This window comes from Anas platyrhynchos, chromosome 4 (assembly GCF_047663525.1).
Source record: "Anas platyrhynchos isolate ZD024472 breed Pekin duck chromosome 4, IASCAAS_PekinDuck_T2T, whole genome shotgun sequence".
Taxonomy (NCBI): Eukaryota; Metazoa; Chordata; class Aves; order Anseriformes; family Anatidae; genus Anas; species Anas platyrhynchos.
This window is the reverse complement of record NC_092590.1, coordinates 25275190-25291848: the sequence shown is the minus strand read 5'-3', so window position 1 is coordinate 25291848 and position 16659 is coordinate 25275190. Positions and strand designations below refer to the sequence as shown.

Below are 16659 nucleotides of genomic sequence, written 5' to 3'. Positions count from 1 at the left end.
ACATTACCGAGCTGGTGAGTGGTACTGGATCGTTGTCCAGAAGCAATGAAGTTTTTCCATAAGATGTTGCTTATCAACAGCATATGCATACAGATATCAATGACAGTTAATGTGAATACCTACACATGAATATAAATAACAAACCAAGTACTGCTTAAGTTTTTCAAAAGCATTACTGATTTAGCTGAGCTATTCACTTCTTATTTTTTATAGCTTTAAGCTTCTGGCACACTAAAACTGTTTTTAGAATATTCCTTAATTACTAGTATGTTAATAAGGCTTATTTATTTATTTGGGGAAATTAGGCAGTCTGCCTGCTCTAGCAGTTAATGGCTAGGTTTGGAGTTACATTACATTAATTTGTGTTTCATTGTTGAATGGTTTTGTGTTTGTTTTATAAATGGTTTGTAACTTTCTGTAACCCGAAAACTTCAACAGAGGTAGCACTAGATGCTAAGTCATCTTTAAAGTTGACTATTTCTTAATGTACATAATCTACAAATGCTTGTTTGCTTTTTAATTTGCATTTTATTTTTAGAGTTAGGGAAATTAAGTAAAATAAATGTCTTAGGGCAGCTATTGGAAAAATAGACCATGAAATGCTGACTTGTAAAATATCTGTAGAGGAACAGAAATTCTAGTTGAGCACTGAGAATGGTGTTCTTTTTCTGACATTGACTTCTTTGCAACAGTAGTAAACTAGCGTGAACTAACTGTTAGTCTGTCTATTCCAAATATGCCAGGTTGTCTATAAACAGCCTGTGGACACGTATCTTTAACTTCTGAGGCTGCATAATTCACAGTGAGGCTATATCAACATCAAGAACATGAACTGATTTACTAATTGTGTCAGACCTCATAGTTTTAGCAGTACCAATCAAGCTGATCCAGAAGCACTTTGTGGATTAGGATGACTATTTTTTCTTATTATTTACTTTAAATTCTGCTTACTGTTACGTATTGACTCAATTTAGAATATGTTAATCTCTCCAATAATAGTTTGTTTGTTTGTTTGAAATGTCTTCATATAAATTTAGACAAGATATTTGTCTAAATTAAAATTGATACGACTGCTGTGAACTTCTTCAAGGGTATGGGTTTTTGAAAAATTAGACCTTAAGTTAAATGGACAAAATATCCAATTTTTGTTACTTTTTCTTCAGGCTAGTGGATTAATGTTAAGCCACTTATTACCCATATTTCATAGACTTGGGGGAAATGAGATATCAGATATCAATTCTTCGTATATGCTTTCAGATACCAATTCTTCGTATATGCTTTTATGGTACAGCTGTCTACTTTATTGCCTTGACCTTTCAGTATTTCGCATGTTGACTAGTAAACCACTTCTGTCTGATGGTTTAGTAGGGCTGTAAGGATGGAGAACAACTTAATGCTGAGCAGTCAAAAGATAAAGATATGGATGAAGATCAAAGGCACAAACAGTCTAATACACAATATATATCAGACATAAAGATTTTGATACTTCGTTCTAGTGAAGTTATAATAATAGAGAACAATAAAATATTACCCTTTTGAGTCTCAGGATTTAAGTGTATGACAACATTTTCTTGTTCTCATTGTGATCTTCAAAATATGAGTCATTAAAAAAGAAGCATGTAGTTGCAAAAAAGAAATACTCATAAGCAAATCTTTCTGTACCCAATAATTTTAAAAAATTACCTGAGTGGAAAACTGCTCACAGACTCTCAAAGTATTTCAATACAAAGCTACAGGAGTTATCAAGAACCAAAAACTTCCTCAGCTTTGCAGAATGAAGAGCTACTTGCCAGGCAGAGGGATGTGTTCTCAGTAGACAAAATGTTGTTAAGGGTGGTTTTTCACCTCAAGTATATGGAATTCTATAGAGGATTAATGTAAAAAGCTGATAATTGGATCAGTGCTAACTGTTTCAATGCTTATCAGAATAAGACAGTAAACTAGAAAGATTTTGTTACAAAGGATTTGATTGTCTGAGGATGACATTGGATTTCAACATCCTAGTTTCAACAAGCCCCACTAGGGGAATTAAAAAACAAACAAGGAAGTACTACAGGTATGAAGAAATAGGTTAAATTGGGAGCCTAGTGAAATACGTGAGGTTCCTGTGATTTCACCCTATGAGCTGGTACAGTGTACAGGAGAGTGAAAAGATTAGAAAACTACCTACCATTTATTTTTTCTTTTAAATAGTTAATGAGAAAATGCTTAATTTTGACAGTGATCTGGATTTTATTCTGAATAACATGTTCACCTGGGATTTATCATCCAGCTTAAAAGATTCAAAGGCTAACTGGAGGATAAATAAATAGGGGGGGAAAAAAATATAAAATTAAATGAGTCTCTTTCAGGTAAAGCAAAAAGTGATGTATGGATATTTACTTTTTACTATTAAAAGTTACATTACCCATCCACTGACAATCCTCTCTTTCATTTATCTAAGTGATCAGTTTGTGTTGCATGAAAAAATTGATAATTTGTACATCTTAGATCTAAAACCTATTTATGAGGAGACTGACACAACTTGGCAGATAGAGGTCTGTTCATAGCTGTCAAGACATAGACTTGGAAGTGAATAGAGTAACCTATTTCTCCTTTCTTACGGTAAACAAGATGGCATGATACAGACAGGCAGTGAATGTATAGGTAAAAAAAAAAAATAAAAAAATCTGAGGAAAACAGTAGAATCTGTAGGGCTCACTCCTATTGGTGGTTATCATCTCTTAACTGGACGTGTTCTTTGTTTTTTTATTCAAGCTGGTGTTGTCCAGTACTACTTTATTTCATCAGTTTAGATTATCACAGAGGCTCACTGAGCAAAACAGTATTCAATTGCTTTGGCTGTCTTGAACCCTGTTGTTGAAACATTCCCGAATGGGATCTCTGTTTTCTGATCTCTTGTTGGGTATTACAAAGACGCTGAATATTTGGATTCTTGCAAGGGCTAGTGGATCAGCTCTGAGGGTAGTGATGGAAGGAACATACATCAGAGTTGATAGATTTGATTTAGTTAATTAGATTTTGCAGAGCATATATACACAAAAATATTTCCGCAGAATGACAAATTCCTTTTTTCTTCAGTGGATGTACACTTCTAGTTTTACTCAGAACTAGAAAACCTACAGAAGCTCTTTGTTTCCACTACATATAAATGTGGGTTTTCTTTAAAGCCAAACTGGAAAGCCAAGTGGCTGAAATATGAATTAGGGTTCTTTAAAAGCATTTAAAAATGTCTAGACTGTGACATTTCTACTAGGTAAAGAACCTATACTAGGGATGTAGGTGGTATTTGGCATGAATCAAGTTGAAAAATTGAATACCTGCACCTGTAAGGAGCTAAAGCTTCTTTCTGAAGGCTATAAGGAATATAAGAGGAACTGGGGGGGGGGGGAGGGAAGGAGGGGAAGTGTTTTGAAAAAGCATTTTACTGAAGCAATTTTACATGTGTAAACAATTACAGCATTAAAGCAGAGGATGTAATTTCCCTTCAATAAATTGATTATTCTGTTCTCTGGCTACAGCCATCTCATGTCTAGAGATGGGTATCATAGTCTCGCAGCCTGGTCAGTTTGCAATAAGTGGAAATAAGAATAGTTTTATTCACATGCTTTTTCATAGGGTATCAGCTCCATCACTGGTTGTGTTCATCACCATTCCGAATTTACTGAAGTCTTTTGGTTTCTCCGGCTTTTTATTCCTGAGGTGGCCTCAGACTGCAGATTACTCCAATAGTGGGTATCTCAACAAGCAAAGAACCTCAAAGGCTTCCACTTCCACCTTGTGGCTTTCAGCCATGCAGCAGCTGTGTTACTTGAGAGCTACTGGAATTTATGGAATGGCAGTCTTTTTTATTATAGTGACTGCCATAACTGGAAATATGAAATAGAAAAGTTTGCATGAAGGGAAAAAGTATTTATGATTCAGTTAGAAAGATGTTCAGAGTTTGTGTATTATGAAACCAAAGCAGACCATCTCATCATACTGGAGAGTAGTTACTAATGAGATAGAATGATTTTGGAACTATATGGAAAGCTTTTAGGACCAAATAGTATTTTAAAATATGTACAAGTCAAGGTAAATTTGGGAATTCTCTTCATTAAAATATGTCCCTCTTATGTGATTTCCTTGATAAAAAGTCCCACGTCTTTTGTGCCTATTGTGCAGATTGTCAGATCAGTTTCTAAAAACTTAATTGGTCTTGAATACTGATCCCACTAAATTAGACTTACATGTGTTTGTGGTAAGCTTGTTAAAGTAAGAATATGTAAGCAGGAACATGAAGGTGTAGCTAAATTCCAAGTATTCAAAATGAGAACAATCAACATGTAAATTATTGAGCTGTCAGATTAAATGAAGCTGAATATTTTTAAACTGATTCGCATGTAGATTGTTACAAAAAGGCACAGATTCTGCATTAGCAAAAATCAGGAGCTCAAGTTTGTGCTTATTACTTCCTAAAATAAAAGGAACAGTAAGAACTAAGTATCATAAGTTATCTGTGCAGAAAGGAATGGTGAATTGTCAAAAAAATCAATTTAACTGAATTTATAAAGAAATATCCCTTTAAAGGAGTATTTTCATAGCTTTCATATATTTTTTTTTCTTAGTTCTTAATCTGCATTTATTTTTTTTTTTTCTTAGTTCTTAATCTGGATATATTTCTTAGTGGTTATACATACTGAATTAATACTAGATTTTACGAAGTAAAACTTAGAAGTAACCTTTCTTTTTTGATGAAGAAACCAGGTAGTAATTCTGACAAATTGTCTTCTCTAAGTTTGTGAAATACTTCATAGAGCTGAATGCAGTTCTTCGCATGGCTTAGAGATGTTGCTCCAGAATGTTTTGCAGAACAGCCTTTGTTTGATTTTATTTTAAGGATTTGATCATTCTGAAGACTGATTCTATAAAGGAACGGTTTGAATGAGGTGACTTTTTAATTAAGAAAAAAAGTATGAAATATATTTTAATATGCAACAGTTGCTACTGTTGTGTACTAACTCATTAAGGATTACTTCAGATTTCTGCTAATGAGAGGTTGGAGGTCACTTAATTTGGTGTAACAATAAAACGCTTCTTTGTGTACCATGTATAATCCTTTTTTTGGGGTGGAGAGAAATAAGGAAAGAAATTTACATTTTATGAAGTATGGAACAACTTGAAATATCCTAGCCTGTGCTAAACTGAGATCTGTACCAAGCTCTGTGGTTGGCAAGTATTCCCATTAATGCAATGGGCATTGCTAAATGTATGGTGGCTTTGATCTAGACACACAATATTAATCCTTAAAACTGTCAGTTTTGTAATTGCTGTTTCTGATTTTTTTCAGCTGATTTGGGGAACCATGTGGTTCCCAAATGCATGCTGCCGTATCCTATTTTCTCTAGAAAACACATCTGGTGTTCTTTCTAATTTATTTGCTTCTGATATAAATGTTTATTCTTAATATTTCAAAAACAAAAACATTTTTTTCCCAATCAAAGCTGTGCTATTTGCAGTGTCTGATGGGCTTCATCTTTCTTACATGCTTCAGCTAAGAGGAGGGGAGAAGCCTTCAAGAAGCCCTGCCTTCCATGGTTTGGAAGCAGATTAATTGATATAAAAGTAGGTTTTCAGTAAAGACAAGTTCAATGACCAGCACAGCACTGAGTGTCCTATTTCTGTGTATTTCTCAAGTTTCCATTTCCACACTATTAAAATTCATTAAAACAAAACCACATACAGGGATACAGGAACTCAGGTTCTTTATACAGGATTTCGGACTCTTATGTGAAGACTGTGTTTTGTTTTGTTTTATCTTCGCCAATCTGTTCTTTAACCCAGAATTCTTCATTTTCCAAAGTCAAAGATGATAAACATTCCCTCACCTTAAAGATAAAGACATAGCAGTAATCTGCATTTAGAGAATTAAATTTACACTTTCCACTATGGATGCAGACACGTGATAAAACTATAATAGCCTAAGGAGCTGCAGCATTTAGGCCATTTTAGCAGCTGATGTGGGTACACTTCAGAGATCAGGCTGGACACAAGAGTGCATTTCCCAGCGTGGGTGGTCAGATATGTCTGCTCACTGACAAGCTTCATCTAACCCAGTTCTTATGCTGTGCAACCAAAGGTGTTGGCAACCCGAGTTCTCCTTGACAAAACCACTGCATGGCTGCAACTTCATTCAGCACTGCAATGCTCAAAGGGTTCCAAGGGCAGGAAAAACTTTCTGGATGCACTGGTTGCAGTAAGTAGGGACTTCAGCTTTGAGAATCTTTTATTCTGGGAACTTGTGTGATGTTAGTATCACAGGGAATAGTAGTAATTGCAAACTAATTGTGGCTTTTGGGAGCGTTACAGCCAACAGAACAAAGTGCTGGTACTGAATAATAGAAACAGGGCAAATTATGTAGGAGTCTATTAGCTGGGTTTGAAAAAGATGGTCAGATTCCAAATTGGGATCGCATTCTTTAAAGTGGCCATTGGGAAATTTATTTTATCAAGTGACTGCGCTTATTTTGTGTTTGGCCTTTCTTTGAGGATCCCACTCAATGTGTATGCACAAATGCTTGTAAAATATGCTTATAAGTTTAATAGTAATGTATTTTGTTTGAAGGCGATATAATTGTGTTTATTTGTTAGCAACGCAAAAACTAGGAAACAATTACAGCTAGAAAAGACTAAAATTGGTTTCTCATTTTAACATTACTCATTATTCCCTTAATCTGTGGTTCTCAAATGAATTGTGTTTTATTTTAAGAATTGGAGCTTAGACTTCTGATGAACCTTGGGTCAGCTGACTTGGTTTTGTCTGCATTTTGCACTGATTTGAAATCAATGTATAATACTGAAATATAATCAAGTTCCTCAGGAGAGCTATGGGAAAAACAAAACAAAAAACAACAAACAAACAAACAAAAAAACACACTTTGAAAAGCGTTTTGCTCCTTTGAAATGAAGTGCTATTAAAAAATGGCATTTCTTTCTAGTGTATGCTAGATAAGCTTACTCACAGCTTTATATTTGAACCTACGGAACAGAACAAAATAGGAACTTTTAGGGCTAGTTGTAGGGTCCGTAATGCCATTTAAAAAGCAAAGGTTCTTTTCCTCTTAGATAAAACCCAACACAAACTGCTAGCATGACATGCTTGTGTAGTGAAAGAATACCTGTTATTTTGGGAAGTAGAAAGAAAAAAAGTTCACTGGTTTAATGTTTTCTTAGTCTCAGACTCAGCATAGGTGAACTTTTGGTGTAAATTAGGTGCATAGCTGTAGCTCAAGAAAGCCAAGCAATAAAGCAATTGTATACACTCTTTACCTGTGAAATTACCTGTAACATGCTTTGTGTTAAAGCAATTAAGAGCCACAAGAAGTAAGTTACTGTTCCTCTTTTAAACCTTTGCTTTCTGTGTAGTTGAGCCAGTGTGTGTGGCAGAGCAGCTGGGTGCCTGTGCAAACTGGCTCAACATGAGCAAGCTGCAGCTCACAGCGCTGTGCTCAAATTGTGGTAAGCTGTTCGGAGGCCATGGTTCAACAGCAGACTGAATCTAGCTTTAGGGCTCTTGCTTCTAATCAAGAATGTTGCAGCTACATGATGGTAAGCACTGATCCAGTACAAACATATTCTGCTAACTCAACAGTTTTCTGGGAATTTTGACAAGTCAACGTTATTGTCAGGCTTTATGCCAGATTGACTATTATCTGTCCTACTATAGCTGTCATGTAACCAGTGTAGAGCATAAAGCTATCACAGAGGCTATATTGTGGACACCATCTAATTTGAGGAAAAAATGCAATTGTGTTTTCTGTCTAATACAAATCAAATTTGCACTGCTGTGCATAGATCCAGTCCTAAGGGTTATGGACTAACCATAGCTTGAGAGGAGTTTTTTTGACTTCTGTCTCCTGACAAAGTGTAGGCAGGGTGAACATCTTGTCAAAAGGCCTTCAGTGCAGTACTTACAAACAGGGAATAAAATCATGATTTTAATGTAACATTCTTAAAAACAAGTGGGACAAAATGACCTAGTATCTTGCATTCATTGTAATTCTTAGGCTTCCATGCTGGGCTCTTTTTGTGTTCACTACACCTATCTTTTTTACATATACACAAAAAAGACAAAGTTGTATTTCAGGTTTGATGGGTAAATACCAGAATGCAAACCAGCCCCTTCATGTGAACAGAATTTATAAATTAATACTCTAAAAATGTTGGGTTCCCTCTATTACTAGTGATATACTGGAGGAAAACTTTTTTGTGTGTGTGTTATGACAGATTTGTATTTGTATCAATGCAGCTAACGGTATTTGGTTAACTCTTTGGAAATCAGCAAAACAGGAAATGATAACCTTTGGTTGTGATAAATTACAGTTGATCCTAAAGGATATGATGTTTTCCCTTCCGTTTACATTCCATTTGTTAATACTGTCTGCAACACAGGCAGAACAGCTGTAATGCCGTGTTTCATTTTTTTTTTCCCCCTGCTTGCAATGATACATAAGTGTATCATAACATGTCAGGCTTGGGCTTTTTTAAAAATATCAGACTGCATCAAATATGAGCAGCCTAGTTTTCCTTAGGTAATGATGAGATTTTACAGTGTAGTGTAAGTTACAGCGTGGTAAAGAGTTTTTCTTGTAAATTTGTACACAAAGAAGCTAATAGCTGTGATTGAACTGAAAGTATGCAAAGGCTATAAAGACGATTCCTCAAAGTAAATATTATGTGACAGTAAGCTCATAAATGTGGCATTCTTTGGAAATGCTCAAAGGAGAGGTCTATTACAGTGTAGATCTATAATTTTTCTTGACTACAACATTCTAACAAGAGATGCACAGATCTTTGAGATGACTGAGAGCTTTATTTTCTTCACCTGTGTTCAGCAATTGAGGCATCAGATGTGATTTCAGCTTTAATAATATCTTCCCCCTTCACTCTTTTTTGGCAAGAAATAGCCCCAAAATGAAATCTGGTCTCTAATGTCATTTTTCCACCTTTTCCCTACCCTTCCTTCCCTCTGTAGAATAACCATGGTCTATTTGCAGTTTAATCTTTTTCCTTCCATGGTTCACTTTATTCTAATTTGGGGGCCAGGGACAGAAGAAGGGCAGCAAATGGGGAATTGAAATGTTAGGACAGCTCCTGAATGGCTGGTGGAAATTATAAAGACTGATTACTGCAGGCTTCTGGCAGTCATTTCCATTATCTCAGTGCTTCTGCCTTCAATTTTCCTAGACTGAAAATAGGAACAACACATTTAAGCACTGTAAAATGATATGCAAGCATAAAATGCACAGGCACACACCATGTGTGCAAGATGTGATGTTTCCATATTCCTTCCTTGTTGGGAAAACTGGTTTGGAAATCCATTGTCATTACCTTTTGTGTGTTTTAGTATTGGTAAGTAAGCAAATCATAAAATCGTGGAGTTAGTTTTTGTCCCCCACATTACTTTTGTTTTTATTTAAAATCTTTTATGAAATACATAATTAACTGCTTTTTGTTTTACTGTTTTTACCAAAACCTATGGGTAGGCATGGTGCATAGCAGTGTACTGGCACAGAAAAAGATTTCATAGTGTTTTATGTGACAGGGACAAGTATTTTCAGTTGGTAAAAGCTGGAAAGATATCAATATCCATTCCATATATTTAATATAGAAACCGTTGTACTTTGACTGAGAGGAAAAAGACTAGTACATCTATTTCTCATTTCCCTAGTGTGTTTTGTTTGTGCAAAGCAAGAATCTTCTCTTAAAATTGGCACAGTTAGGGTTTCATGACCAAGTATGGGAGCTTTTGAAAGTGGTGGCATGCAGTTTATAACATGAAATAAAGAGTAATCAAACAACCTAAATAGAATAGCCAATTTTATCATTTAATGAGCATGGATTAAATAGGAATTTTAAGAAATTGTATGTATGTTCCTGCATAAAATTAGACTGCTGTTTTTAAAACTCCATGATTTTTTTTTTCAGTGCAGTGCCTTCGTTCCAAAGCCAGAAAAGAAAATCATGGCTAGTTTAACAGGTACTGAGGAACATACTTACGATAATTAAGAGACAACAGTACCTTTCAAGGAATAATCTTGGGAACTTTTCAAAGTGGATAATGTTCTTATTTAGACACAAGAGATGATATACTATTAAATGGAAGAGAAAAATGCTTCCAGTGAACCCAAGATAATATAATCATATTTGTATTTATTTATATACAATATTTATAAAATATTTATATACAATATTTATGTAAATACATACATGTATTTATTTAAGGAGCAATTTCTCAATATAAGGCAATGCAGTGGTAGACAGAAAACCACTCCCTGGAAAAATAGCAGACACAACTTTGCAAATAATAGTTAAAAGGATAACTTGACCATTTCTTGGTGGTGATATTACTGCAAATAAACGTATACATTAATACATATTCTTTACATTCTTTACATTGATGAAAGAAGAAAAAGGGGATTGAAAGAAATAAAATGTGGCAAAGCAGTATGTCAAAGAGTATTTTACCGCCTGATGACTGTGTTTATTCTCAAATACCATGGGACTTCCAAGTTCACATAACGAAGCTACTCAGTTCCTTTTTTTTTTTTTACAGTGGCAAAAATCTTGTCTGATCTTGTAAGCATGTCTACATCCATATGACAGCAACCTTCTTAGTCTGGCAACATCACACCTGTTTCAAATAATTTTATATTTGTCATAGTATAACTTATTTGATTGTTGCATATAACTTTACTGTACAAACAAATTATAATAGATACATGGAAGGGACAGCAAAGATTGAGTCCAACTGCCTGACCACTTCACAGCTAACCAAGAGTTGAAGTGTAGTAATGAGGGCATTGTCCAACACCTCTTGAACAGGCATGGTACATCAACCACATCCCCAGAAAGCCTGCCCAGTGTCTGACCACCTTTACAGTAAAGAAATGCTGCCTAATATCCAGTCTGAAACTTCCCTCACACTGCTTCATGCCATTCCTCTGCATCCTGTCATCGGTTCCCAGGGAACAGAGGCCAGCACCTCACCCTCTGCTTCCCATCTTCAGGAAGTTGCAGAGAGCAGTGGGGTTGCATCTCGGCCTCCTTACCTCCAGACTGGATGACCCAAATGTCCTCAGTCTCTCCTCACACGACATCTCTTCCAGATTTGTTGCCTTCCTCTGGATGTTCTTAAGGACCATAACATCCTTTTTATATTATCAAGCCCAAACTGCTTGTGAGACTGCACAAAGACTTAAATATAATGGGAGAATCACCCATTTAGATGGGCTGGGATATCATCTACAACATGCCTCATCTCTAATGAATTTTTGATTACACTAATAGAGGTGATATCGATAGGATCACTGTTAATGGGAACCATGTTTTTCCTGAATTCTGTGTATATAGCTTAAGGAAACTCTTGTGCATTATTTTTATCAAATGTTTCTCTTATAAATTGTCCTTTGATGCTTCATCATTGATGTTGAAAAACGGAAGTTGCCGGTATTTGAATTCTAGCATGGTCAAACTAGCTTCCAGTTTTTATTCCTACCTTTTACAGCTTTACTACTAATTCTGTTTGGAATGTGATGCTCTTTCTATCTGGGGAAAGAAAAAAAAAAAAAGCTCTTTTGTAAGTGTAATGAATGCTCAATGATATTTCTGTACTGATAGGATATTTTCTTGGTGCCCTGCCTTCTACTGTCTGTGTATTCTACTTAGATGGTTTCTATCTTGAAGTCTGAAGATGCTACATTGGAGCCTGAACGTAGAAAAACACTGCAGCCCTGTAATCAGATTTTACAAATATAGATCCTCGAGTCTCCTGAGAGGAGCCCTGCATGTACTATTGCTCAATTTGTCTATATTGGTCAGTGTGTGTTATCAAGACTCTCACTTGTGAAATGGCTTGGAATTCTTTATACTAGAGGATACTTCATAATACACTTTAAAAAAAAAAATCAAATCATCTTGGTTGTGAGGATGCAAGGTGATGTAAACACCGTCTGGAAGTCCAACATCAAATAATTTTGAAGTATGAGAAAAATACATACTGATCATGCAAAACTGTTAAGAACAGGAGTAGCTCAAGACTGAGTAGAAAAGGTGTAAATACTGTTTTGCTGTAACTACTATAATTAAATTTGTAGGGTATGAATGTATCTGCTATCAGTGCTACCATATTTTCCTCCAAATATTCAGCTTAATAGTATGTTTAAATATATATCCATGTTTGCTTTTAATGCAACTGTCTCATTATGGTCTAAACTACATTTTTCCACTTAATGCAAGTTCTCATGTGGGAATACTTCAAGATGACAAAAACTTAGTATTTTGAAACTACTGTTTTTCCCTCAGAAAAAAATAAAAACTTCAAATGTGGTTCTCTATAACTGTGTGTAATGAATCTAATGTTGGTCTGAGTCAGATTACTGCATCATGTATTACGAGATATAGCTTATTAAACTGTATCTATACAACTCAAAACATTTTTATCAAGTATACAAATAGCTTTTATTTCAGTTGCATTTCTTTCCTGAAACAGTTGTGTTTTATACGTAGCTTTGTTAGAATAAAAACCACTGCTTTATATTCAGAATATTCAGATATGCTAGCAAAATTGCTTTTTGTAATCCTCTACAAGACTGAAGCTTGTATTAAAACTCCCTGTCTATTTGTTTACTGGAGATCCATCAGGCCAGCTACAGATGCTAGTTCTACAAGATCTTCCCTAGAGTAGAGTTTTAATTAAAACAACTCTTTTTACCCCAGCTGTCAATGCAACCCGTATAAAAGACAGAAGGCTTGTTTTTAGGAAAAAGCCTGAATGCTTAGCTTGTCCTAAAGTCTATAGCCACAAAACAAAATGAAGCATTGAATGTTCTACTTCTTAAATTCTTTTCTCTGTAACTGGTTTGCAGTAAATTTGTCTGGTTTTAGAAGTCATTTCAGATTTTTTTAAGCTTGCTTTCTTTGTATTCTTCCAGAGTTCCCAATGAACACTCATTCCATTCAGTTGGAAAATGTAATGCAGGAAAACTTTGAAGATTGTTTTAATCTAATCCCTGCTGTACAGATAGCTGGAGTTGTACAGCACATCTGCTTTTTCTTTTTTCCCTTGTCACCTTTCATATGTAGTAATATCTCAGTTTCATATTCGTGTTGAGTCAAACCTTCCTTCAAGCTGGAAGGCAGCTGAATATCAACTTTAAAATGCGGTACAAAAAGTGGAGGTGGAAACTTGAGAAAAAAAAAATGTTTTCTTGGTAATTCCAGTTAAAGAAATTCTCATCTGTCTGCCTATTCACTACACTACTGCTTGGAAGGAAGAAGTTTGTTTTGTTTTGTTTTTTAAAAAAACAGCGTTCTGAGAGAGAGAGTACGTAACCTCCGGGAAACCAGAAATGTCAGCACTTGTTTGGCGAAAGTTTCTGTTGAATTTTGTACCTCATCTGAGACAATCCTGGGTGGCCCAAATACCTCGAATTATTTAATCCCAATATCCCATCTCATCTACCTCTCCTACTACTGCCAGCCTGCTTGCTCAGTAGTAGCTAAATACAGCAGGTGACAAGTAGCTAAGTACAACTTGTCCTCAATATTTACCCCATTACTATAATGCTACTAAATACCTGTATTCTCTGTCATCTTTCAAGTCCTTTTACAGGGTTACTTGTACTTTAAAAAAAAAAACAAAAAAGTATGAAACAATTTCTAGTTACATCACCATTATTTTATGGCCATTTCAGAACTTGTAGTGAATTTTAAGTAGTCTCTCCATCAGCACTGGACACTAGTATGGGTCTACTTGATTTCTCCCTCTCCCTTTTTTTTTCAGTGAGATTGGTTTGAAAGAATCTCCTCCCAAATGCTTCATTCTTATATACTCATATACCTATCTTGCTCTTTTAATATGGTAGTTACTTGGTAGCTGCCGTTCCATAGAAGCCTACATGACTGATGCCTGCCTTCAGTCTTACACACAGCTCACATTTATCTCTGGTGGCATCTATAAATGCTTTTCTGTCTCTGTGCTTAGTTGCTTTAATACAATGAGTTGGCAGATACCTTAAAAAAAAAAAAAAAAGCATGCTAAGCAGTTTTTTTTATTATTTATTCATTTTATCATTTCTATCTGGAATAGTTTTGCTGAAATTGCATGTCCTTAGGAACTGATAAGACAATTCAAAGGAAGAAGAGAGAGAAGGACAGTAGGACAGAACTGCAGAAGCTATCAATTATGTGGGCTCAGATTGCTCTAGAACCACATCTTGTATGTAGAGCCGTGTTTTAACGTGGGCCAGTAATCTGGTTCAAAATGCAATGTTTTGCTTTTTTTTTTTTTTTTTTTTGGGTGGGGGGGTGTAGGGGTTGGTTTGTTTTTAACTTAGGCCTCCTGGTAACTGGCTAACACATGAATCTCACTTGCACCTGTGGTAGCTGAGGGAACAACAAACTTTGGTGTTGAAGTCTGGTTTACACTATTAGGACACCAAGATATTGTTGAAAAACTGTCTCGCTCTTCAAAAAGGAAGCTGAAGAAGCTTGACTGAGAGACTCGTCACTTCTCAATGAAGTGAGGCTTTGTGCCGTACCTGTTACTTTGAAAATCTCAACATCTGACCCATGCAAATATTCTTCTAAGTGTCTCACCCTAGAAGACTTTAAAAAGTAGATCTTCTCTTTGCTGGTGAAATTCTCCTCTTCAGTAGCCAGGCTATTTTCTGAAATGCTTGCAATATAAATATGTTGGAAAGTGCTTGGTTTTGTCATCTTACCATTGGGACACTCCTTTATGTAGGCAGAGTCTCTATTGTGTGTGCTTTTTGTTTGTTTGTTTGTTTGTTTTGCCGTAGCAAGGTTCGTAAACTCTCTGTGGGTGGATGGGTTGGGTAAGATTGCTTTCATCCACCCACTCCAGAAAGTTTGGTATAATTCCTAGAATGAGAATGTAGAAGATGTAATGCACCCTCTAAAGCACTGCCCAATACATATAATTTTGTATCTTTAATACCAAAGATAGTCTGATTGCTTATTAACAACATTTTGAACCAACTGATGGATGCTCATTATAAAGAAATTCTCTAAAATAACTATTTGTAACACCAAAAATGCAGTAATTATCTACCACAGACCATTAAGAAATCATTATATAAAGGTTTTAAGCAAGCATTATCTAAGAGGAAATAATTATTTTTATATAAGCTTTTTTAACATATTATTAGAAAGACAATACAACTAAAGCATTGTGTGTGTTTGCACTTATTTATACTAGACCGTAGGCAGTGCAGGTATATCTGAATACATTTTGTAGGAGCACTAAGGTATGAGAGCTGACATGATTGTAGCTTTTAGGTTCTGGGTCTGCTCTTCTCTACAGCAATTTGAGGAAAAAATTGCCATTTTGATCAGGTTTGGGAGAGGAACTCTTGGAAGCAGAACTAGGAACGTATGGAAATATCTTTTTAATGTGCTTTGGTTCTTCCGCTGACTGCAGGGACCAATTTTACTTTCAACATAATTCTGGGATGGTTTAAAAACTGTATAATTAAAGACTATTTTTTTTCCCTTTGGATTAAATTCAGATACACAAGCCGTGATAAGCCCAGGTCCAAACTCCTTAGACTTCATTTTTTCATAGGACCCAGAAGGTACTAAGCCTGCATTTTCTAAAATCCTGACTTTGTATAGCTAATTCCCTTACCCCTTTGCAGCCAGATGGGTGAGGGAAAATGTGTTCTTAAGCTGCTTTGAAACTAGACTAACCAACTACCTAAACACCAGAGATAACTCTCAAGCTGCTATTTCAGGTTTCCTCAGTTGGGACTGCTTGTTCAGCTGGTGTGTGAAATTTTAGAATCACCTTCCGTATATATTATAAATGGACAAAAAGTCCAAAACTGTTGTGGAGGAATTTAATTAAAATTATTGCCCAAGTCTCACTTCAATAGGATAAAAATTCTAGCTCTAAAATAGGACAAAATGAGACCCATATATTCTAATTCAGATATAGCTAATTAATCTTATAATTAGGGAAAATGTCATATATATACCTAGTATATATATTTTAATCATACATGTGTTTTAGACATGAGATTTCACTTTAGAGGAAGGACCACAAAAAACTTTAATACACTGAAATCTGTAGCCTACTTCTAATAGCTGTCCCATGCTGGGTCTATTTTGAAGAATTTCTGTTGTTGTTAGATACCTGCACTCCATTATTTTTCAGTATTTGCCATACCTATATCTAGAGGCTTTGGAAGCTCTATCTTCACCTATAGAGACACCATCCTCTATTTTTGTTATCCAATGGTGAGGAGACAGCCAACACCACACTTTTGAAGCAGTTCTATGCTGTGGCAATAAGGCATTTTTCTCAGTTGCTTGAGGTGAGAAATTTTGTAGATGAGGGAAAGCTTAAGATGAAATCCAGTTTGTTGTATAAAGTTCTGTAGACCAGTTCAGGCATTTTGGGGGAAAAAAAAAAAAAAAGTTGAAATAACTTCTAGAGTTGTAACATGAAAACCTACATACCTAATGGGTTAGTTGAGTAAAGTAAGTAATTTTCAAAGCCCTTTGTTCCTGAGGGTTGGTTCATTCTAGATGCATAATTGCTACTAATGGTATCTTATGGTTACCTAAATTTTGGCTCTACAAAGCTTCTAAATACTG

At 35.4% G+C, this 16659-nt stretch overlaps 1 protein-coding gene across 25 annotated transcripts in view; it reads left to right on the top strand.

Annotated features, from left to right (window-relative positions):
- The window catches only part of TENM3 (teneurin transmembrane protein 3), a 1327252-nt gene that overhangs the window by 351998 nt on the left and 958595 nt on the right, over nt 1-16659 (top strand). The window lies entirely within an intron of this gene.